Source organism: Terrapene carolina, unplaced genomic scaffold (assembly GCF_002925995.2).
Source record: "Terrapene carolina triunguis isolate 2854851 unplaced genomic scaffold, T_m_triunguis-2.0 Scaffold113, whole genome shotgun sequence".
Taxonomy (NCBI): Eukaryota; Metazoa; Chordata; order Testudines; family Emydidae; genus Terrapene; species Terrapene triunguis.
In genome coordinates, this window is record NW_020664464.1 from 112,213 (window position 1) to 135,570 (window position 23,358).

Below are 23,358 nucleotides of genomic sequence, written 5' to 3' on the forward strand. Positions count from 1 at the left end.
CTTCCTTCCTTTCCCAACCAAGAAAGGACTAGAGTCAACAGGATGTTTCTATTCAGTTTTTTTTGTCCTAGGATGTGGAGGGTGAGATTACTCTAGCTATTATTCAATAGGCTGGAGTAGTAGTTGCAGAATAGCCATACTCCTGAAAGGGATGATCTCTCTCTGTTTTGCCTGCACACACTTTACCAGCACTCATCTGACTTACTTCTCTCTCCAATGTTGCTCATTTTGAGGGACATCACTCATTTTAGTTCAAAAATTATGTACGTTACATACAAATTTGATATCCCCCTCATATTTTTTGTTGAAAGTTATTTACATCAGAAATAAAAATTCATGAACCTAATATTCTAGAAAGCATTATTTATGTATTTTTGTGTCCCTTATTTTGGACCCATCAGACATTGTGTTCCACATTTGGGGCCCTTGCAAGTTGAGAGATATGTTGAATTACATATCCCAAATGCTGTACCCATCCTATGTAAGTAAATGTAATGTAATTATCCTTTTTAATATTTAACTGAGTTGAACAGTGTAACTCTTAAGAAATGACTTTTCAGTACCCTTCTAAAGCTCTGTTGGCTAAAAAAAATCAAACTATGCTTTTCCTATTGACCGTATTCTCTCAAAAGAGCTCATGCGGTTGCTTTGAAGATGCTACTAATAAGTGAATAAGTGTAATTCAGTGCAATTCAGAAGTAAAGAAGGGTCCAACCTGAACCCCAAACTCTGATGGGGATTGAGGATCAAAATCCAGAACAGAACCAGATCAGATATTGGAAGCTTAGGCATATCACAGCTAAATAAAATGTGACCATATCTGTATACAATATTGGATGATGAAGCTAAGTAATGTTTAATGCACTTATCTGAACAAGAATTGGAATAATTATCTCTAATGGGTCTGCAGCTTTTTTTAAAACTATAGTTCTTTAATAAGGTTGCCTTTTCCTCTGACCTGTTTATAGAATGTGTGGGTATCCATCAAGAACCATCCTTCCACTCCCATCCACCACCTGACACCATGTAGCGGTCTTGTTTTAGAAACTTCATAATTATTTTGCCTCATTGACTATGACTATTGGCTGACTAGACCAAGGGCAACCAGGGCAATGGACAAGAGCAGATTAAGGAAGCCCCACAGGACTAGGCCAGCCCTGCGAAGGACCCTAAGGCATCATAGCCCTCAGATACCAGAGTAATGAGCATGGCATGGAAACACAGCCTAGATATGTGAAAGGTGGATCTGTTGATATGAATGAGGGCTCATGGGAAATATGGCTTCTGGGATTGGTTGTCTGGTAGTACATGGTCCATGAGTTGTGGGACTATTGCTTTAGTGGTCAGAAACGAGGAGTATGAGGATGAAGGTTCTGTGTACTGAAGAGTTCACTGCCAACTTTGTTCAGGCTACCTAATACCTTCAGCAATGCTAGACTCAATCTCTGACCAAAAGTATCTGGCCTACACATTCTATGGATAGGTATCAAGTTAGTACACAAGTTATTATGCAAATGAGATGTGTAATGGTAATATGGAAGTAACTGTTTTTAAATCACTGAACGTGCCCAGTGTGAACTGGGTTTCCAAATATGAGCACAGTCAAACTGATACTAGTAAACGCTGCCGTGCCTTTGCTCTTGACAAATCTGCCCCTCCCCCCTGTCCTGAGTGCTCATTAAACATTATACATTAGATATTATATTGGACCAAAGGTGGATCAAATACTTCTCCCTAGTCTACCAAATTTGCAAGGAAACCACACAGATCAGTGGTGTCAATTTAAGGAAGAGTTTGAAATTGTTCTCATTACCAGACATGTTGCACAGAAAGCTCACAAAAGCATACAAAATGGTGTTTCCTGAAATGGCAGGCCAAGATGTGTTCCTCTATGTGGGAGAGGCAGGAAGATAAAAAGGACGTAACACAGATTATGTGTGAATTTAAGACTTATGTAATATACCTCCAGAAAAACTGAAGTCAGAGGTAACATAATGTGTTCATCACCTTCCAGAAGGTAAAAAAAAATGTACCTCACAGCATTGAGCCCTATGTTAGCGCATTCCCAAACTTAAAACATTTTTAGCTACTGTGAAGCATGGCTTATAACTTTATTTGCTTTTTTTCATCACTAACATGTTAATTTTTTTTTTTTAAAGAACTGAACCTTCAAATTTCCACAGACACAGCAAATACTGAAAAACGGGTGAATTTATAAGGACTTAGAGACCATATGAAATTCATATTTCATGCTGCCATGTCATAAAAAGCTCTTCCACGTGTAAGTGAGAAATCAGCTTACAAGGGCAATAATAAGAGAGAAAGAAACCAGTCTGAATAATATATCAACACACTGAATGGAAGTATTTAATAAGACAAGGTTTTGTTAATATAGTATAGCTTAACTGCTGAGAAAGTGTAGTGTGGTAATACAATCTCTCTCTCTCTGTCTCTGAAACTTAAAACACTGCCTCTATCCTACAATAGGGGAATAACTTTTTTAGAATAACTCTGTGTTATTCAATGGCATGTACCTTGCAAGGCAGGACAACTGGAAAGTTAAGACTACAGGACTCTGTATATGTTTGTCTAAAGTATAGCTTTGTATCATCACATCACTAGAAGGCGAAGATTTCACTGTGGGCATTTTTTTTCAGGGTCACACAACATTTGCTTCTAGCCCTGGAAAATCTTAACAGTGGACTGTAGCATTTTAATTTATGGGGGAAAATAATGGAACATTTTTGATGTTTTTGAGGGTTTTAATATGCATTCATTATATTTTCCTGCTCTCTCCAAGGCCATGGACTTACATCTAGAGAGGGACACAAAAGAGGTTTTTATTGGATGTTGGCAACTGTCCAGTAGCTTCTGGAGTAAGATCATCAACTTGTTTCACATATTGGTGGCACATCTAACAATCATATTTTTAGTAACCATTAATGTTGTCAGGATGTAAAAGTGCCATGGAGATGGAGGACTCAATCCTGTTACTAAATCCCCCCCAAAAACCATAGTTCAGTAACACAGAAGAGTTGCTTTGAGATAAACAGCAAGCAAAAGGAAGAACTTCATGCAAGTATTTCTTCATTTTTCCTTCTCCATGTCTTCCTGCAATGTATCTTTTCCCTTTCTCACCCAGCCAACATGAGTGTGTTAGGGATGATTCTCATGTTGGCTGGGGCTAGGAGAACTATTAAAGTTTGCTCACACTGTCTACAAAACGGCAAAATGAGTGGCTGCACAAACACATTCTCAGCTCACACCACTGATGCTGAGCAGCATGAGTGCACTCCAGTGGTGGCTATTCAGTGTATGCTCTTGTTACTGTTGCCATTTTCTTTTGCTGGACAGGGTGAATGCTCCTTGGTGGTTGCAAAGAAAAAAAAAGAATACACTACTCTGGCCATCACTGGGGAGCACTGCAAAAGGTACACGTAATATAAAATATGGATTTTTTGTGCGTGTTCAATTTTCACATCCAGATAAACCACAAAATCAGGCTACATAATTTCCAGTTGCACATTAGAAACAGATGCTAATCTTCTGATTTCAACACTATGATTACTTAATAAAATATACACCTGGCATCGTGGACACAAGTTCCTCTGTATATTATCTCAGACGTCACAAAGGAGAATGCTCTGAACGTCTTTTCCCTCTATGACTTTTCCTAGTAGGAGGAGGGTAGTATGTTAATGCACTCTTCTACTTGTAGACACATCCAGTAATATAAAGTGCACCAATGTCCTCATTTTATCATAATTCTCCTACAATATTAGAGCCTTAATCATTTAGATTAAGTTCCTGGTTGCTCTGTAGATGTAAGGCGTGGCTAATATTTTTCTCTTACATATGGTATAACTTGTTAATGAAACAGATCAATAGCTGAGGTTTTTTTAAAATTCTCATACTGGAATTTCAAGACTATAACTTCTGGAAACTTGTGCCTGATGTCTGTTATGTTTAGCTTGTAATTAAACAGAGCGGCAAGTCTCTCCACAGGACAACTACAATTCTATTTTAATCTTTTCACAATTTTTAAACTAATCTCCAATCTGATAAAGCATGCCTGGTGTGAAAAACTTGTTAAACCACCCACACAGCTTTAACAATAGGATAAATATGAGATCATTGAATTCATAAGGCTCATTACAGTGCTCATTGTATTTTCAAAGCGTACTGTTAGTTTTGGGAGCAATCTTTGCTTATATCTTTTTACAAATGCATTTATCATTTCCACTGTTCTGTATCCAATGAATGTTCCTTACATAAATGTTATATTCTGACAAATATAATATTATCCATATTATTAAAATAATATACACATAGATTCATATAAGTAGTATTAAGGCTGTGACATCAACCAAGGCCAAGAAATTCAAAAATTAAGAGTGAATAATATGCATCTTGCTAAAAAAATCTAATTGAGAACATGAGGTAAAATAAATCTTTAATCTTTTGTTTAAACATTTGCTACACTGGGGAATCTAAAGAGAAGCTTTATATTATATACAATGTATGGATTAATCTAATTTATAAAGCAAAGTACAAACAATGCTCACCCTTGCCCATGAAAGGAGTCCTTTTGAAATCAATGTGGGAATAAGATTAACAGAGCCTGGATTGCTGGCCCCAATTCTGCAATGGGTCTGACTAGTGGGGAACTCTCTGCAGGATCAAGAACTTAGATTGTAATTTAGATTCATTTGTAATTGAAGCAGTTCTTACTATCACTTATTTGTTTATATATTATTTTAGCACCTAAAGACAGAATCAGGGCCTCATTGTGCAAGGCACAAAGTAACAAAGAAGAGAGTCCATGCCCCTGAAGAGCTTACAAACAAGATATCGGACAGAATGCAAGAGGTAGAGGATACAGACAAATGGCACAGGATGGGAGGATAAGGTAATGACAAAATGAACACAATTTAACAGAAGAGCAGAAGGCACAGCTCACCACGTGTGCAAGCAACACCAGATGGGAGTGTTTTTTTGGCATCATAGCAGAGCATAGCTGGGTGGATGCTCATGAACCGTAGATATGACCCTTAAAACACACAGTTATACACCTTGCTATGAAGTCTCAGTGCCTGATTCCAGTTCCCAGTGACTTAGATCACAAACACTAAACAGCTCACAGCCCTTGTGCTTTCTCTAAGGAAAAGAAAACCCAGCAATGACAAACTCCCAGTGTCTGTGGTTTGTCTAAAGTATAGCTTTATATCATCACATCACTAGAAGGCGAAGATTTCACTGTGGGCATTTTTTTGTCTGTGGTTGCTCCCACACTACTGCAGCAGATTCTTGGGGTCCAGTGTTCTCTGGTTCTTGTCTTAATCAACACTGGTCTCTAAGGGACGGTGACTAGATGGTTTCTTGTTAGACTAGGTGCCTTCCGCAACTGCTGCTGCTTCCAGTTGACAGTAGTGAGAGAATCAAATTCCTCCTCTTAAATTTTGCCATTTGATTGGGGTGGGAAAGACAACCATTATCCCTCAGTGACACCCACATGCTCATGAAAATCCTAGCACCATGTAAGAGTGTGACCCTACAGCTGGATCATGGGCGGGAGCAGTCAGTGCATAAACCACAGAATGATCAGAAGCAGGGAAGGAATGATGTTCGGGGGGATTATTTTGAGCCGGAACCTCAAGAAGTTCATATACAGTAAAACTTTGAATATTCAGAGGTTTGCACATCACCCCAGTACACATATTTGGGAGCCAAAAGTTATAGAGCTTGATACAAATGCAGAATTTACTAATAATTACTTATTTTTCCTTTACCAATATTCACCATTTCACTTTCTTTCTGAGCCAAGGAAAGTCCACATGACATTTTAAGGCCCATCTGCATTTTAAGTGAAACATCACTTGAGTATAAAACCAAGCTTTTAAACTCTATTTTGGATTATCCAACACAATTATTATAGGATGGACTGGAATGAAGGGGAGTAACGAATATTTATGGGGAGAATGGTGACAATGAAGATCACAGATAACTGCAGGCACACAGATTGTAGGAACATTTATAGTTACTACCTGATTGCTATCTAGCTTTTCAGGCTTTCCTTCGGACAATGGTTTGACTAAAGGAATGAGAAGGTTGAAGAGAAAAGATCTTACTTATTAGTAGCTTGGGAGATACTTTTAGGATGATGACTAAGTAAATTCTTGTAATGTTTTAACGACACTATACCTACTTCTCTAGGTAAACAAATACACAAATAAAATGCATCCAGAAATATGTTTGACTGAAAATTTCTTCACACCATTTTTTTTTTTGCAGTTGCAAATATAGAAGTGCAAAATCAGAAGCCACCTCTGCATGCTGAAACTTATTTTCTGTTCTCTGTTTAAACAAATGATGGTAGGGAAAAATGTATCTAACTGGCCAGGCTTAGCCAACCTAATAGAGACAAATTTTAGTACAAAGAACCTCTCAAACAATCATGAAACCAAGCAGCTGGAGGACATCCCCTACAGCATGCAAAACTCAGGTATTATGTTAAAAATAGCGGAGAAATCTCCGATCACCACTAACACATGGCAGGTACCTGCAAGCCCTGAATACTAGTGATCCTCTTTAAATGCTTTTACGAACATGCAAGCCATATAAAATATTCATGAATTTTAATACATATTTATAAACAGGTTATCTATTTTTCTAGTAATAAGCTAAACTAAAAAGGAAAAAAACAACACTTGTAATAATTTCCCCTCTTCAGCAGCCTTTTCCAACTGAAAAGATGTTCACAGCAAGACTTAAATTTGCACTATCTACAGCTCACTGGTGTGCACTGAAAGGTAAAAGTATGTTCTTGCTTAAATACATTAAATTACTTAATCTCTATTGGACTATACTCTTTAACATACCCTTGACTTTACAGATGTCCAAGATGACAGAATTCAAAAAGCACAACAGGAAGCAATAACTAGAGAGGGGGAAAAACATATATGCTGCAAGGAGCAGTACTCCTGTAACTAGTACAGGCTCTTCTCTCGAGGCCCTCTGTGCTTCAGTTATATGCCATAAAATAATCAAGAAAGTGACAGTGGTAAGCCTTCGTAAATATCTGCTCTTTTTAACCCCCCACCTCCTCAGGAAGTTATTATTTGCATGACTCTTCTGGGACCTTTGTTGTGACAGGCACTATTTCATACACATGTGAACAATGGTTATTATTGCAGTCCATTTCTAAGGTTGGATATCATTTTAAGCAGATGCTATTTAGTGCTGAGATGGCTATTAAAGTCTGCCATGCATGTAAGTGTTTCTGTTGATTGATTAGCCCCACACAGCTCACTGTACTGATGATCCTTTGACCTTTGTTTCTAACATTTTTCTCTGCTGCATGGCAAGCTAGTGTTCTAACCGCTTTCTTGACAACAATCAGAGATGTTGGAATGCTACAATTACCTGAACTTGACCTGTGGTACTTCACCTTCATTACTGCTGAGGTGCAGTCAAACCCTCTAATACCTACAGCAACATTTAGAATTTTAGGAATGGTACATTTGCATCTCAGTCTGCTGGGATTTATACATATAATTTTCATTAGTGCTAATTAAAGTTTAGCATATAAATCCTTATACATTGAACTGAGTGTATAGTCAGTCATGACTCCCTTTTATTTATTATAGATTTTAAAAAAGTGTTCTTAACACTCCATAAAATGGCCTTTATAGCAGTGTAACTACAGTTACATTGTAACAGTTGAGCTGTGGCAGCATGCTGTATTGTACTGTTTTTATAGCAACATAAGACCAGTACTATCGTATTTTTAGTATAAAAATTATGAAGAACCTAACAGGCACATTTAATAACATATAGATGATTTTAAACATACCAAAACACATATTTTTGCCTTATATATTTGGGCTTTCACATCTTTGCCTTTAACAAAACAACAGGGGTTTGGTTATGCAGCATAACCAGCTAATGATTATTATACATTTGAAAGGTGTGCCTTTCAGTTAGTTTATATGAATAGAAAGCAGAACAGATTGCATATCATTTACATATTCTTAAGTTTGATCTGCAAATTAAGGGCCCCAAATCATGCAAAGCACAGACCTTGATCCAGGGAATCCAACTGTAGGATTCAGTCACAGCCTAATAGAAGTTAAATTAAGGCCTGATCCTTTGCATGCTCAAAATTGCCACTGAAATCAGTGATGTTATGCAAAGAATGCAGAACTGGGTCCCTACTGTACTCTGAATTCCAGCTGTAAATTGGGATCTCACTTACTCCTTACATGGGAATTGAGTATTGTAAGCATAGATTCAGCCCCTAGTTGAATGCTGGTAATATGACAAAAAGGTTCATTTTTTTCTGATTGTTTCATTTTACATCTTCTAGTACAAGACTCTGAATATTCAATGGAAAGAGATTAAAGTTGGCTTGAAAGGAAGAAAATTTTGCATAAGGTGTGATGATATGTCACAGATAACATTAAATAGAATTATTTAGCTAGTACCAGGGAAGCCAATTTGAAATGTAGGATATACTTAAATACTATTTGAGATTTTTACTTTTTTGTGCTCTCGTGTCTGGTCTTTGTTCCAGCTATATATATAATGTGCATATTATCCCATTTTAGCAAGGATCTGTATTACTTTAAAGTAGATGAAAAAGAAAGCCAGAATGAAAACAGACCTTTCTAATGTTAAAATTATTTTTTCCATAATACCACATTTTAAGAATTCTGTTTTCTGTGGACCTGTTTTACTTCTAGACTTCTTTCAGCATGTCTCTCTCTCTCAGTAATAGAACCCACAAGAACATAGAAGAGGAAATAAATTAAACTTCCACTGCCTGCCAGACACACTCATCCCCTCAGCATTAGTAGTATCTATTGGTATCTGTAAAATGGGTGGACGCTTTAAAGGGTTTTTGCAGGAGGGAAATGTTTTATCAGGGAAGAATATGGCAATAAGTGTGTGATTCCAAAACATTAGGCATGAAATCTTCACCCCTCTGAAGTCAATAGAAAAACTTCTATCGACTTCAATGAGGCAGGATTTCATGTCAGCATTTTTCTTCCCTTTTAATCTTTGTGTGTGTGCAAGCGTGCATAGATGCATACCATATATGTGGCAGGAATATCCTTGTGATAAATTGAACAGCCATTGTTTTTAATACACTTTCACCTGCTCTCTGCTCACTGATATATTTTCCTTTGAGCAGCTTCAAACACCTGGCATTAAAAAAAAATCAGACATACTAATGTTTCTTTATTTTCTCTCCACATATTAAATCCTCCTCACCCCCCACCCATACCAAGAAAAATAAAATAAAATTACACCTTACATTTTCCCAAGGCACCAGCACAGCAAGTGTCAGTCCTGCTCTGGTAACATCTTTCTATGCATAAAATAATGTCAGAGTTTTCAGTTTAGTGAGCCTTACAGGGCTAGAAACAAGAGCTTATACCATTGAAAAGAGGAGATTCCAGCTTGCCAATAATGCACGTATCTTTTGCTCACAGCCTTGGAAAGATTTGGAGTAACAGTCTTAAAATCTGATGGGTTTAATGTAGGAAAGAAATATTGCAGGTCAATTTTAGAGGATATTATGGCTCCTTCTGAGATGTAAATATGGACACCCAGTAATCAAAGAACCTGGATTTACAGGGAGATGAATAAGTAAAGGAGTAAGAATAAAACTTTTTACTTTCTAACACATTTCTAAATTAGCTTTTTTCTATAACATATGTGGAATATACCAGTATAAAATGCATGACATTGTAGAGTGTTACGATGTTTTTATCTGTAGTCCTTTGAGATGAAGTGCACAACTCACTTGTGGTTTCACAACCCCTAAGCAATGCAGCCATCCTAATCTCCAAAGGGTGCAATGACCTTGCATCACTGCACTGGGGCTAGTCAGAACCCCAGTTGATGCACTTTCTGAGTACAGGGACTGAATATGGCTAGCCTCCCCAAACAATTAGATAGAGGAGAGGCTGAACATGAGACCATTGCCATCAGAGGTAGGCTAGCAGAATAGGAGTGCAAGTTGCAGCTAATCCATTGTCTGGACCATAATAGCTTCTGTTACTCCCTCAATACTCCTGGAGATATAGTATCTCTGAGAGCTCCAACTATGCTGGTGTGCTTCCACACCCTCTCCACCACTGGGCTGTGGCTTAGTACTGCAGAAATCCAGCCCACTGGGTGTAACTACAAGTAACGCACAAACATTTCCAATGAACGTGAGCTTGCAGGGCATCCACTTGCTGCTTTTGCTAGCACACGTAATAGGAAAGGTGTTGGAAATGACAGCAGTTAATAAAACTAATTGAGAGCTTTTGTGAAAACTCTATCAAAAACTTTCCATCAAAAGTCTTTAGCACAAGCATTTATTGTGATAATTTTTTATGTTTCTTCACTCCCCAAACCCAATGCTGAAAGTAGAACATTATCCTTCAAACAGTACATCCAAGATAAAGAGAACAGAAAGGTCTACCTCACACTTCAACTCATATCCTCCCACTGTACACATATTTAAGTCACCCTTAACTCTTAACTCCCCTTTTCCTCTTCTGGTTTTTCCAAGGTGAATATCATTCCCTCACCCACACTGCCCATGCAGTTCCCTGCCTTGACTGCACCTCACAAATCTGCTCTTGCCTTAACTATCACTGCTTCTGTCTACTTAGCCTCCTCAAATTGGAGATTTCCAGACCCAGGATGTGTCTTCTCAAACACCGAAACAGATACAACTACATCACCCTTCTCCTCAAAGAACCACATGGGATCCCTGATTATTTAAGTATCTAGTTCACGATTGCTCTCGGTCTTGAAATCCTCCACAGACTTGCCTTTCTTTATTCTCTTACATTTCTCCAGCACTGGTCTCCATTCACACAATCCCCTTGATATTGTGAAAACCTCCTCTGCAGTTCCTGTAATTTGGAAGATCTTTCCTGTATTTCTCGGCCTATTAGACATGACCTCTTTTTAAATCTTGTCTTTTCTCCCTCAGCTATACCTTTCAGTTCCTCTCCCCAGTCCCCACTGCTAATATTCAATACTCTAAGCCTTGAGGGTTTACATACCATTTGTAAGTAAGTAGTTATATAAAATACAGTAGAACTGAACAAACATTTATCTTCACATCTCATATTGTTTTTTTCATTCCTCATTTCCAGTCCATCGTGTTGCAGAAGAAGGAAGTTTTAATGTCACTGCAAGAGTACTGAAAAATAATGGAAAGATGGAAGACGTGTACGAAAGTAAAGTAAGAGTGTTCATCATTTTTACTCTCTCAACCGTCTCTCTCAACCTGTTGAGGCCCAATAGGGGACACATTATGGGGTAAAGATGTACAATAAGGCAGCACTAAATCTAAGGTGACCAGATAGTAACTGTGAAAAAACGGGACAGGGGGTGGGGGATAATAGGTGTCTATATAAGAAAAAGTCCCAAAAAACGGGACTCTCCCTTTAAAAATGGGACATCTGATCACCCTGACTAAATATGAAGGGAATAAGTCTCCAGTCTTTTACAGAAACTCAAATCAGAAGCAATTCCAACAAAGTCAAAATAGTTACTTTGGTGTTAAACTTGTCTAAAAGGAGAATCAGGTGCCAGCTGTGCAGGAACCATGACATGATGCAAGACTAATTTCTGTATTATGAATATTTCCAATACTTTACTTTTTTTTGGCTTAGGAATTTTAGTGTAAGTAATGTATAGTGATCACTAATGTAAATAATGTATATTAAATATAGTAATAGTGACTAATACAATTATTTTATGTTAATAAGGTCAACATGGGGAGCAAATGAAGTAAATGGTCTATATTGTAGGGTAGGAAGTGTGAGGCTCCAGCAACCACTTGTTTATAGGAGCCTTCTTTTGTTAGAAAGCTCTAGGGTTGACCAACGGCAGCCGCTTGCCAATGATGAGATGGTGACTAATGGTCATCCATAAAACATGGTGTCGAGCATAAGCAGGCATTTCCCTGCTTAACCGTCTATACAACACACCTTTCCTTACAAGCTTCTGCCCTCCACCTGCCATTTTGCATTTGCAGCGGCACTAATTAAATTGCCAAATGAACAGTGGTGTTGGCATTTTACAGCCTGGCAGAGGGAAGTATGGCAACACAACTCATTCCCTCCCCCACGTAAGAATTCCAGACCACAGCATACTACAAGAGGCTCAGAGTTGGCAGCAGTTTGGCAAAGGGATTTTACATGTCCTTTCCTTGGGCCCATGGATGGCTTTGACTACACCCAGAAAATTATGGCAAATCCCCTTGATCTATGAGTTCCAGCAACAGAATCCCCCTAATACACATCCATTTTCTTCCACCCCTTCACTCCCCCCGGTTTTCAGTCACAGTGATGTGAGTGTAGACAAAGGAATCTAACCATTCATCTGTCACAAGCCAGACTGGGTTAGGCTGAGAAAGATGTTAGCAGACCATATTGGTACAGGCAACCTGCTGCTAACAAATGTCTCTGAGAGGCATGGACAGACTGATGGCACTGATCAAGCTAGGAGGTCCTTTGCCAGAGGTCAAGAAGCTGCAACACAAGGGCTTAATAAAGTTTTCATCATTTGATAAAAGATCATTGTGTTTCTCTCCATCCCTACAGGCCCTCTGCCATTTGCAACATCCCTAGTAATATAACTGTGCTTCCCCAACTGTCAAGCATGGTTCATGGGGAAGATAGGAGTATTTGGGGGGGGGGAATGTAACCAATATGCCTGTTTTGTTTTTTTCTAATTAAGAGACTATTCAACCAGGCTTAAAAATCACCAGCATCTTTTCTATGGGTCTGTGTATTATGCTACTGCTGCCAGGGCCAAGACGTGCCTGTGTGGGAAGCATTCAGCAGGAAGTCTCTCTGCTGAAATCCTTCTGCTGGAGCAGAGGGCACAGAGAGGCTCCAAATGCCGGCGGCAAGAGCAGCACCAGCACTAAGTGATAGGGGGAGTGTGCTGAGGGAGGAGACAGGTGCATCTTATCTTTATAATGGAATGATTTTTACCAAGTGCTAAGCCTACACGTAGCAAACGTTTGGCTGAAGAAGATGATGATTTTAATGAAGTTAAACAGAAAAGGAAGAAAAGTAGACAAGAGGATGATAGCTACATTATGTTGGGATTTTTGTGTCTTGATATTACTGCAGAAAGTCCACAGCCGCAATCTGTCATTTGTTAGAAAGTGTTAGTAAAATCAAAGTACGAGGCCAGGGAAACGACAGTGACATTTCGAAACCAAACACCCAGATAACTGGTAAACAAGAGCTATTATATTTTCCTTTGGAAACAAGAAGAATTAAATCAAGGTGGCGTGGGGGAGGGGGAAGGCATGTCTAAAGAAGCAACTGTTCCTCAAAAAGCCTTTGAAGTATCTTAAGTTCTGGCCATGCAAATTACAAAATGCAAAGAAGCACACACAATTGGTGAGACTCTTTTACTTCTAGTGGCATTAGTCGTGTAGAATTATGATTGGGAACAAGCAGTCGTGGGACTGAAAATCATTCCTATGTCAAATACCACTATCTGTCAGTGCATTTATGACCTTGCAGAAAATGTCCAGGAACAGTTGATGGAACACCTTAAGAAGAGTGAATATTTTGCACTGCAGCTTGATGAATCCACAGACATAGCCAACATGGATCAGCTTCTGTGTTACATGAGATGTGTCAGACAAGGTGCAATAGTTTAATTTTGTAAAGAAATCCCAACCTAAAAAATCGGCGACAAAATATTCAAGGTCTTTAATAACTTCATAATGGTTGAAGGTCTTAACTAGTCTATGTGTGGGTGCGGATAGGGCAGTGGCAAGGTCGGGAAAGAAGAGCAGAATTGCAACACAAGTAAAGAAAGTGGCACCAGCAGCAATTTGGCTATACTGCATGATTCATTGCCAGCTTTGACATAGTACACAAAATACTTAATGTTGTTATTAAAATTGTTAATTTGGCAAAATCCCAGGCAGTGCACGCATTGTTTTAGCATGCTGTGCAAAGAGATGGGCCCTGACCACAGCCAGTTTCTGTTTCACAGTAAAGTCAGGTGGTTATCACATGGAAAAGTGTTACAACATGTCTTTGAATTGCATGATGAAATTAGAATTTTCTTCTTGGGAAAACAGACCTTGCAGATTACATGTGTAATGTAGACTTCTTGACTATTTCAGTTTACCTAGTAGACATATTTGGCAAACTGAATGTTCAGAATCTAACACTTCAATGTAAATATACTAGATATGAAAGAGAAAATCCAGGTATTCACAAAGAAGAGCTTTGTTTTTGAGATGCCACATTGAGAAGGGAGTTACCAAGATGTTTCCAGTTTTATCAGACTTTTTAAAAGAATGGAGTGAAAGTGATCAAAATACTATCGAAGACCAAATATTAATTTGTTTGTCTGGATTGTATCTCATTTTGATTTTAAAGGTTTCAAAATGGTTGAACATCAATTTCTAGATATTAAATGGTTTCGAAACCTATTGGCACCGGTTGACTCCATTCCAACGTTAAGTATATTGGGTCAAGAAAATCTCATAGAATTGCCAAGTGGTCACACACTGAAGACCAAATTTTCACATTTAGAAAACCAGGAAACAAGATTTTTGTTAAAGTAGAGTACGAAGCACTCAATGATGAAGCTATGAAAATTGCTGCTTCCATTTGCTTCCAGTTATCTCTGAGGGTCTGGGTTTTCAGCAATGAATTTTGAGAAACAAAACAAAACAATAGAGAAATTGTTTAAACTTGGGAAATGATTTATGTCTGGTACTATCAGAGATTCAACCAAACATTGCACAACCATGCAGGCTGAAACAGGCCCATTCTTCTCACTAAAATCTTAGTCTGTCTCTGAACATGCCAAAAATCCATATTTTAAAATTATAGCTTTTAAAAACCAGATTATCTTGGATTATAGAATTAAACAAACTGTATGTAGTTGAATAAAATCACAGAAATCTCCAAACTCTAGCATTCCCCCTTGAATCTGGTATTTGCTGGTGGTGAGCCACCTAGTTTTAAAGTATCTGTAAGGGAACTGCACTGCTAAAATGTTTGGGATCCATGGTAATATAGGACAATTCAAAAGCAAAGCCCACAAAACCTACCAAACCAATGGTTATAATTCTGCTTCACAATGGTTTTCACCAATATAATTCCGTTAACTTCAACTGAGTTACTTTTGCTGGTGTACATCAGGAGTAACACCGGATCAGACCCAAATTAAATGGAAGTTAAATAAAATACAAAGCCTGACTTTTTGGTGGAACTAAAAACTATTGAAAAAATGTTTTCCAGAGTATGTTTGGTAACAAACCTTTTTTTAAAAACAATACACAACATCTAGCGACAGTACGATATATTTTGCCCAACACACATCTGCAAAGTGACTAACTCCAGTGCTTTCTAATACACCAGGCACATGATAATGATGTTCCATTGTGAACATCCCAGAACACGAGACTATACCTGGCGTGCTGCCCTACATGCTGGAGTGGAGGACCACCAGAAAAGCAATTACTTACTTTAGAAAGAAAAACTGCATTCTTTTCATTTTGATTTTACAAGGGAAAAAAAGTGGGGGATGGTTGAATATGAACTATTCTCTCCTTGGCACATGTGAGAGTCCCTCTAAGATTACTGGGAAAGGGTCCAGCACTTGCCTCAAAGAAACAGAACTTCCTATTTCAGACTGAATTGTAAATGCTTGCAACTACTGATGAACAGATGAAATCCAAGAGAAAGGAAAAACTGAAAAATAGTTTTAATTTTTCTCAAGCAGATAATATAGTGTTGTAACTTCAAATTGTCAAGAAACAGCTGTATTTTCATTCAATTCAAGGGAAAATAGTTAAGAAGCATTTCACAGGTGTCTTGGAAGGGCTAACAACTGCCAATTGCCTTTTTCTCTGTAATGACAGAAGCATAAGTGTGATAGTTTCAAAGGAGATAAATCAAAGCTATTGTCTGCTTTTTTTTTTTTAAGTAAAATTTTTGAAGTAGTGAAATCTTCATCCTGTTTTGCACAAATTGATAAAAAATATGAATTTTCTCCTACATTAGTATTTTAATTCATCTTAAAACAATTTTTTTTCTTATTCTTTGTTTTCTGTTATACTGTGATAAGATGTAATATAGCTGGTTTGCTAGGTAGTCCAATCCATATTAGCATTGGAGATCTAGAATTATCTCACAATGATCTATCCTGACTATATGAATTAAAGACTGTCCTAGCTCAATGGTCGCAAATTGTACAGTACACTGATGTCATACAAAGACTCCAAGTACATATGCTGTTCTGGCTCCAGTAAAGTAAACAGGAGTTTTTCCATTGACATCAGTAGGGGCAGTATTTCACCTTTAGCATATGTCTACACTATGCGCTAGAGGTGTGATTCCTAGCTCTTATACACATAGTCACGCTAGCTCTGTAGAGGTATAGCCATGGCAGCATGGCCAGCAGAAAGCCGCAGCATGGGCTAGCCATGGCAATTATCAGTCTGCCTGAACTCAGCCCAGCTAGTCCTTGCTGCTGTTCATGCTATTGTGGCTTACATACTATTTTTAGTGCAGTGGCTCAATAAAAGGTAGAGAGAATATGTCTACAATAGCTGGGAATCCATCCCTAACTGATAGTGTAGGCATGCCCTGTGTCTTTTGCTTCCCCGAAAAGCAAAAAATGGTTGAGGCATTTTAGATGTCATGGTCTGAGAGTCAGGAAAAGGAGTGTTTTCTGTTCTACCTACCATAGGTTACTGATTTCATAGGGAACGACGTTCCAAAGGAGGCCTGGTATACCAGTTGCTGGGGGACATTGTTCAGCACAAGGCCTTGGCAGAGGAGAAGGAACATTTCTGCTGGCAGGCTGGTGTTACTGCTTGTCTGTCAGACAGGGGAAATCCTCTCTGTGGCAGAAGAGAAGAGTTAGGGGGAAATAATGCCTGTCTGGAAGGAAGGTACTTGAAATACCACACTTGCAGCTGCGTGGGTCTGAACTGTCCTTTTGTAGGAAGCAAACCAGAAGGGCAAAGGAGACAGCAGATGTGTGGGGATGATTGGTGTCCTTTATAAGATTTTTTTCCAGGAATCCTTTTGCCAACATTTAAACCACATGGAACTGATCTTGCAGTCCGTACTCAGGTAAATGTCCCATTGGAAGCAAAGGGTTTTTTCTCAGGAGTAGTAACTACAGGATTGGGCCCAATATTCCCTTCCTTTATATTGTTTTAAATTAGCTGCATTAACTATGGCGTGAATTTTCCCCATAACTCAGAGATACCCAGAAGAAACAAATTTCGGTGCCAAGAACCCTCTATATTAAACAATGCCTATGTGGCCACTGTTAGAAATCCAGCCCTGAGACAGACAGCAAGAGAATGAGGATATCTCCCAACTGCGGTGAAGGGGCAATTAGCTCTGTATCTGTACAGTATGTCAGAGAGATGTTCCTTCATTCAGCCTTTAATACACCATCCACTAAATCACTATTCTGTATCGCCATGGCTCAATGTGCACACAGACTTGGCGTTAAGAGGGCAAGGAGGATTAAAGCTAGTTGGAGTTCTAGAGCCTGCAAGTGACCAATGGGATTCAGGGTTAGCACAACCCATTCCGATGACACTGTTACACCTCTCTCTTTTGCCAGGTTCTCTGCAGACACAGGAAGAAAGAACATCTCTTCTTTCTTGGAAGATTCTCTCTGCAACCATAATGGTGTTTTTTTCTTTTTTTCTTTTGAATTAGAGCCCAAATTTTGTAGAAACTGATCATCTCACTCCAGTCAACAAGGAAAGTTTCATATGCATGAATGGCAGTAGGTAAATGTATTTACCATGCCACAACTAGTCAATCTATCCAAGTCTTCTACTCTTGCTGTTGCTTTTTTCCAGGTACTAATCTCTTATATAGAATGTTGGGATTGTGGCTGCATAATCAGTATTCTACTTGGCAACTTAATACTGAAAAACCAGAAAGGAAATGATGCATAAGTGTTGAATCAAATTTCAGTTGAGATGTGTATTAGGGTTACTCAAAAAATAAACTTCTACTAAAGCATTGTCAGTTCAGGTTAATGAAATACTGGAAACTTGTTATCATGTAAAACAGATACAAATAAGCAATATTTTACAATATTTGATTAGCATATTCCCAATGCTTCTACAGGAGGTAGAAACTTTCTTAAAAATATGCATGAAAATAAAATGTACAAAACTTCACCACTCATTATAAAAAATAAAACATCACATTCAGTTAGATAAAGGTTGTCAGTTGGATGCAGGGTTACATGGAGCTTTGCTTGGAGAGGGAAAATATTACATACACACTGAAGAGAAAGTAAATACAGTGGGCCTGATTCTGATTTTTTTTATGACACTATTATACCAGATTAACATAATCTGTGATGTTACTCTTAATTTGCACCACTGTGAGTGAGATCTGAATTGGAATGTAGGTGTTTATAAACATTTTGGAAAAGAAATGAGAAACTTAATTGTTTTAGAAATTGCTGTAGATGAAATTCCATACCTGGGTGATTCTTAGCTCGTGTGAATTGTCCATTGACCTCAATGGAGCTATGACAATATACACCCACTGAGGATTTACCTGATGGAATTTAAAATGCCAGATATCTCTTTGTCTGACAAAACAGCCTTAATGGACAGGATTAGTTGCACTTTTCCCAAGGTCAGCAACCAATATATTTTCTTTCTCCTCCTTTTCTCTTCATTTTGATCTTGCAAGATTTAGGGCCAGTCTACACTAGAAGTGCTACAGCGGTGCACCCACAGGCACCAATTTTCTTCTGTCCGGGTGGGTACTCCATCCCTGCACAGCCCTGAGGCCCTGCCCCCACTCTGCCCCTTCCCTCAAGTCCCCACCCCCACTCTTCCCCCTCCCCAGCACTTCCTGCCTGCTGCTGAACAGCTGATGGATGGGGCCCGCCGAACAACTGATGGTCAGGGACTGGCAGGGCCCATCAAACAGCTGATCGGTGGGTGGCTGGTGGATGTTGAGCCCCCAGTAGTTTTTTTCCATGGGTGCTCCAGCCCCATGGAGTCAGCACCTATGGCTGTAGTGCTTCTTGTGAAGACGCTCAAAGCCGATGGGAGAGAGCTCTCCTGTCGACTTAATTACTCCACCTCTGTGAGAGGCGGTAGCTTCACCCACCGACATAGCACTGTCTACACTGGCGCTTAGATCAGTGTAATTTACATCACTAAGGGGTGTGGATTATTCATACCCCCAAGTGAAGTACATTATACTGAAGTAAATGACAAGCCCTTACACACACACACACACACACACACGTGTCTCAGTGGCTTCAACAGAAATTAGTTGTGGTAATATGCTGCAGAACTTGGGCCCTTAAAACTGAGATTTTTAAAGGAGTCTAACAAATTTAGATGTACCTTTCCCATTGAATTTTAGTGGGATTTGGGGATTACACCTAACTACATTAGGCCTCTTTTAAATTCCTAACATAAATTGTTCTTCCATGACATTATACATAATTTCCCAGCAGTTTACTGAGCTCTTCAGAGCTTTTTCCAAAAGCAATAGCATAAGTAAGTGGAAAAATAATTTGCATTTCAGTTTTTAAGATTCTTTCACACTATTGCAGGCTGCACCTTTAAACCTGTGTAATCCCATACACGTATTTTCACCAATATGAAAAATAACTAAAAAATTATTAGAATTCACCAAACCAGTGATGAATAGGGTAGTTTTCTCAGTAATGGAATGCCTGTTTATCATATAGTTGTATGACAACTGGGTGTAAGCAGTACCTTGCTCTTGAAATGAATGATGGAAATCTAAAAGGTCCGTTTGTCACACTTCATCTGCTGCAAACGAGATAGATAAAAGGCTTTGGGCCCACTCATTTGTATACAAAGACAGATTCATTTTCCATCACAGTTTTTTATTTTATTTTGCATCACAGTTGTTGGTTTATAAATTAAAGGATATTGTAGCATTACCTAAAAGTAACAGCTGATGTGGAAGCCTATGATGTTTTGCATAAGCAAAAGAAAGAAATGTTTCATTTTCCAAAAACAATGTTTAGGTGCAGGAGAAGAGGCAAAAGAAGTTACTGTAAAATGAAAAGATACCATCTCAAATTAGTTTTTCATTTTAAGCTTATTCCATCTGTGATATACTCTTCAATTGGGGCAACACTCCAGCAATTTGAAACTGGAACAGGCCCCTTGTGTTTACAGTTAGATAATGTCTGTAGTTTAACTGGCATAACATCTGTGAAGAAGCTTAAAGTTGCCTTGTAGTGATGACAAAAAGTGAAAGAGGTGCTTAGAAATAATTAGCAAAACAGGAAAGAAATTAAAGGAAATATGGTGGGGCACATTATTATAGGTTATTTTAGAGCGGTGAAAAATCAGACTCAGGGGGCTTGACTTGAGAATTGAGTCCTGTCAGGTTGCACTGAATAGAATTCTATTATAAGAACAAATAAAATGACAATTTAAAACTATGTGGTCAAAGATAAGAACTTTATAATATTGAAGTTTGAGATTGTAGCAGTTTGATGATATCTTCAAATAGAAAAAAATGCTATAAACCCAATATTAGGTTGTTGTTTTTTAGAAACTACTGATTATGCTTTTCATAATTTTTAAGGATTGTATTAACTTCAGGTGCATTTACTGATTTTCAATGAGAAAGAAAAGACTTCCAATGAATGTGTGCAGATACTACACTATGCTTTCTGTAATTCCTCATGAATAATCTTTAAAGCAGCAGCAGCAACATAAATCAGATAGTGAAAATTTCATCACGGAATCACTATCTTGACACTTGATTGTTTTTTTTTCTGTTAAACAATGAAATAAAATAGACTGAAGGTCATAACAGCGATTGAATTATTACTATACAGTACAATATTTTATATACTTAAAAGCTGAAGAGGACATTGTATTAGATTTTGATTAGACTGGCTCTTTGGCTTAAAAGATCAGAATTAGGGGAGAGGCTTATATATTTGCAATCATAGGCTTTCCAAATGAAAATTATAATGCAGCTTCATTTTTCATTTTTTTTAAAATAAGGGGAAATGAAGTTACTGAATTGACCTCACATATTAAATTTTATGTAGGGCAGATAGTCTTATCAAAATCTTTTAAATGTATAACTCTAAAATAAAAGAAAAAATGCCATTTAATTTTTTCCCCTACACAAGTAATTGAATAAACAAAACAAAGCAACACAAACACGACCAAATAACTAACTAACTATCCCTTTATCATACTTTTTCTATTATTATACATTCAAAATAAGGAAATTGGGTGTTAAATTGTCATCAGGTATTGAAAGTAGGAGATCTTCAAGTTGAATCAGTATATTGTTAAAGTTAGATTTCCACAATTCGGTTGTGAAACACATGACAAAAAGTAATTTAGATCTGCACTGGGCCAAATTGTGAACCAAATAAACTCTCTACAAGTGAGATGATGGTTTGGAACATGTAGATATGGAAGCAAAATTTGCATCCACTAGTTTATGGGTATTTTGCTATTTGTGGCACTTTCTATGTGGATAAAAATAACGCTATATTTAGGCTGATCCTTAGGCTCTTGTCAATTATTCCGTTCAAAAAAGAGCAAATGGGTAGAAATTAGATCCAGAAAGATCTGGGAAGGCTACCCATTACAATGCCACGACACCTCATAGGAGGAACCAGACCCTCCAAAAAATTACTACATAAAGGGCACTATGGTATTCAAGAAGAGGGAGGAATCATAGAATAATTGTTCTATATTTTGACCATATGCTCCCTTTTTACCAGTACAATCTCAGATTTTCAGGTGGTATCCTGGGAACTTCTTTCAGGAAACCAATAGTGATCTAGATTTTCATTTCATCGATCAAGACTGTTCTAGTCATACTGAACGTTAACCACACATTTTCAAGAACAAGGAGTACTTGTTGTACCTTAAAGACTAACAAATGTATTTGGGCATAAGTTTTCGTGGGCTAAAACCCAGTGGCCCATGAAAGCTTATGCCCAAATAAATTTGTTAGTCTCTAAGGTGCCACAAGTACTCCTCATTCTTTTTGTTGATACAGACTAACACGGCTACCACTCTGAAACCTGTCACACATTTTCCGTGTTTCATGATAAACCTATTCTGTTTGCCAGTTTATTGTAGGAATTAGGAATCCTCCACTCAAAGAAATGTGCATGGATTCCTGCTGAGTCAGAAGCTGGCAGTAATGAAACCAGCAGCCATTTATTTCAAAAGTACATTTTCGTCTTTTCTATGACTATTTTGCTATTCTGAAATATGTCACCACAAACTTATCTCAGATTTTTATTTAAAAACATGGTCACTTTATCAACAGGACCAATGGCACATGGTGTGCAATTACACAGAGAAAGAACTCCTCAAGAAGGCTTAGTTTTTATGGGCCAGACAGTGCATGAATAGCTCCCCATTCTGCACTGAGCTGCCTCTAGAACAGCTTCTCCTTTCTCCCCCAAACCTAATGAAGGGAATACTGCAGATACAGAGGGAGATATTGAGGGAGAAGGAATGGACATTGGCCAGAATTTGGGCAGGGGGACAATCATCATTCCCTCCACCAGCTCTGCAGATATTCTCCTGGAAAAATAATAGAGCCCTAGGCTGCACCTACCACTCTGTGATGGAAATCTCTGTTTTAAGGGGGGGCTCAGAGGCAGCCACCACTGAGTAAAGAATAGTAGCATGGCTCCAATGTAGACACACTGCCAGGGAATGTGTGCATGTGTGTGTAGCAGTGGGGGCTGCCAGCAGACCAAACCAACATACAGACCAGGATCTTGGGTGAGCCTATAAGCTCTCTCTGTCCATCCCTGAGCCTCTTCAACAACAGGTCAAACACTGCCCCCTGGTGGAACAAATGGGGAGATCTGTGTTTTTGGCAAATCTCACAAACGTGTTCTCCCTTTTTTCCCTTTCCGTGGCTTTGCTACAAGAATAATCAAAAGGGCCCTATGAAATAAAATAATGTGTATTGAAAGCTGAATTCAAAGTTGTTTAGGATCTCAGTTCAGCTCTTCTGTTATGAGATGGGAAGAGGAAGTGGTCTGGGCTTCATGTAATGCAAGGCCTGCAGAGATGTATTTTCTGGTGGGTCAGAAGGAAAAGAGATATTTTTAAAACCACCACCAGAACACGGATCCCAGCATGTCATCTCACATGTAACACCCCCATCTCCTGCTTGTTAACAGCACTAGAGCTGTTTCTGTACTAATAACTTGCTGCTCCGGATTCAGCTTTTAAAGCAAATACAGTTTAATAATGATTAGAAGACAACAAAGAGTCCTGTGGCACCTTATAGACTAACAGACGTTTTGGAGCAT